A 2,939-nucleotide genomic window follows, 5' to 3' on the forward strand; every position below is an offset into this window, starting at 1 on the left:
CATAGTTCTGCTGGAGGCTGAAGAACGAGCTCTTGGTTTTGATTTGTAGAGTCCGGTGGGAAGCTTGTGTCCTCCACAAAAATGTCCACCTTTTAATTTTGATTGCAAGATTAAATGTTTTCACAGGTAAATATAGAAAAATAAGCAAAGACGATTATTACACAGCTGTGGAAAAGTGCTTTTGATTCCTAAACTTTTAACTGCTAGTAGAAAATAAACACGGTGGATCAGCTTTGGCTCACTCTACAGTCGCAAAGCCTGTTTAACTCTCAATCAAATTAAAGTCTGGACTTTGACTGGCCGTCACTGAAAACTCTCCATCTGTGCCATTCAGAATTGAACTCGCTGGTTTGCTTTGACTCATCGTCCTTCTGCGTGACCCCTTCGCACTTGAGTTTAAGGTCACAAGCTGATGGTTGGACATTCTGCTTCAGGGTTTGCTAATGAAGCTGCAAAGCAGCCCCAGACCACACTGGTGGTCGTCACGATGTTCTTTTCATGATTCAGAAAACCTTCGCCTTTGTCTCATCAGTCCAAAGAAAATGATCCTCAAAGTCTTGAGGACCACCGAGACGTTTTCTGGTAAATGTGGGCAAAATGATGTTCTTCTAACTCCTCCATGGAGGCCGTTTGTCTCTCTTCCTTCTTGTCGAGGTGACCTCTGACCTTAACCGAGGCCTGTAGGGGTGTAGATGTTGCGGTCGTCCACCGCTGAGAAGCTTCATCACTGACCCACGCGTTCTCTGTTTGTAGAAAATGGTTCTCACCAGCTGCGTTTCCAATACAAATGTGTGCAAAATGTTGTTGATGTTCCGCTCATGTGGAAAAAAGTAAATACATTTTTCGCAATTAAATAACACAATTAAAATGACACATGAATGCAGTTGTTCATGTAATAAGTCTTTAAAAAGCATGCAGTGCCATCATCCTCCTACCACTTCCTGTTGTCCTCTTCATCTTTTCTGCCGATTGTTGATCACATGACTTGTGTGATGCAAAAAGTGTTTCCTTTGCAGTTTTGCAAATTACACCAATTTCAATACAGCCAAAAAAAGAGAGAACTTCTTATCGAAAGCGGGAGTTTTTTTTTTTCTTTCTAATTTGGCGTGTTTACATTAAGCAAACTTATTTTCACAATTGCAATTTGCCCAATGTTTTTGTCAATGGGAATGCAGCCTACTGAGGTTCACTGGTGTCCCAAATTGTTATCCAGACTCCTAAATCGTCTGTTCTTGAATTTCAACTAGTCCGGCATTTTTTGATTCATTCTGAACCAAAAAATGTCATCAATTCTACTTTATTTATGACTTAACCACAGGGGTGGCATACTTTTCAATTGGGTTGGTATGGATGACCTTTTTTCTCTGAAGTTGTCTTAGACTGAAAAATCCGATTGATGAACATTTGGTTTCTTGAAATTTTCGGGTGTGCAGAATGACATCCTGACAGCTGGTTTCAAACCTGCTGCTGCCCCAGTTGGAATATTAGGTCGGCATCAGAAAGTACGAGCATCTGTCTAACCTACATACCGCCGACGTGTCGGTCAGGTTGATGCGCAAAAGTTCCTGCCAACAAACGCGTCAAACCAAACACACTAAATGTTTTGTAGGTTAAGCGCAGCAATCCTTTCAGGATGTGTTTGTACCCGTGTGTGTGTGTGTGTGTGTGTGAGTGTGAAGCTCAACCCAACAGCTGCATGTGCTGACACACACGCAGATAAAAGTCACACCAGAGGAATGACTGGCATCTAGGAGACTTCAGGGCGCTCCAGATCAGAGCGGCATGAAAATGTTTCGGCGAAACTTTGCAGAGGTGTGCTTTCACGGTAACGTTTATCTAAAATAAAAATAGGAACTCTTTGAAGTGCAAATATGAAACTTAAAAGGGATCAAATACATTGTTTTTCCCTTTTGCAACATTCAAATGTTGGCCTGAAACATTTCAGTGACCACCAGTCTTGTTAATCCATGAAATAACTGAACAAATAAACTTTTTGACCGCATCCAAGTCAATGGAATCAAGACATTTTTAAACTATAACCTGTCTGACAAATATGAAGTCGGGTAAAATGTTTTAGAACATTTCAGAAAAGGTGAGAAAACTGTAAAATTACGTACATTTAAACATGGTGGTGGACTTTCACCGTCATAAAGGCTTAAAGCTGCTGGGTTATGACAGATGAAGTGTGTCCAGCAAAGCAAAAGCTGAATATGGGGACCTTTTGTCCACTATTAAGTAGGGTAGAGGCCCTCTGATGCTGTGGGTCTGTTTCCCCTCCAAGAGTGCTGGGATTCTTTGAAATACCAAAAAATTAAATAAATTTAATAAACAAAGGAACAAATTTAGGAAGCAAGATGGAAGGACGTAACATGTAGACAGATTACAGGGAATGAAGTCTGGAAATAAACTCCAATTATTTGAGTTTCCTCACACATTTAACTCTTCGCATCATTCACACACTTATTTACATCGTCTCTGATGTCCTTCCTGCTCAGCTCTTAACTCGTGGCTGGAATCAGTTAAAGTTAGAAAGTTCGGGTCACAGAAAAATGTCAGGGTCAGCCCCCGACCCGTCTGTTCTCAGACAGCAGCCTCCGTTTTCGTAGAAGACGAATTCTCAGAGCCTCCGGACGACGGAGCGCAGCGTTAACTCACTTAACTTTGAAGTCAAGGGCGGCCCATCCTCTGCTGCAGTTGCTGCGATTTGTCCACCTGCGCTTCGTTTTTACCGCCGGTTATTAACAGACGAACCAATCCCCACAGACAGAGCAGCTGTGCCCGTTTGATCCTCTGAAACACGAGATGTGCAAACAAAAGAGCAGAAGACTGAGTGATGACAAGGAAACAGTTTAGGGTAGAGCAAAAAAAAAAAAAAAAAAAAAAAAAAAAAAAAAAAAAAAAAGGGCTCAGAATCAATCCAGCAGTTTTTAATGTAGCCT

General features: G+C 41.5%; 1 protein-coding gene across 1 annotated transcript in view; it reads left to right on the top strand.

The window, feature by feature from the left end:
• The window catches only part of pln2 (phospholamban 2), a 13,592-nt gene that overhangs the window by 542 nt on the left and 10,111 nt on the right, over positions 1-2,939 (top strand). The gene's annotated exons all lie outside the window — the stretch shown is intronic.

This window comes from Poecilia latipinna, unplaced genomic scaffold (assembly GCF_001443285.1).
Source record: "Poecilia latipinna isolate Pla-1442-1.1 unplaced genomic scaffold, P_latipinna-1.0 Scaffold369, whole genome shotgun sequence".
In the NCBI taxonomy this organism is placed as follows: Eukaryota; Metazoa; Chordata; class Actinopteri; order Cyprinodontiformes; family Poeciliidae; genus Poecilia; species Poecilia latipinna.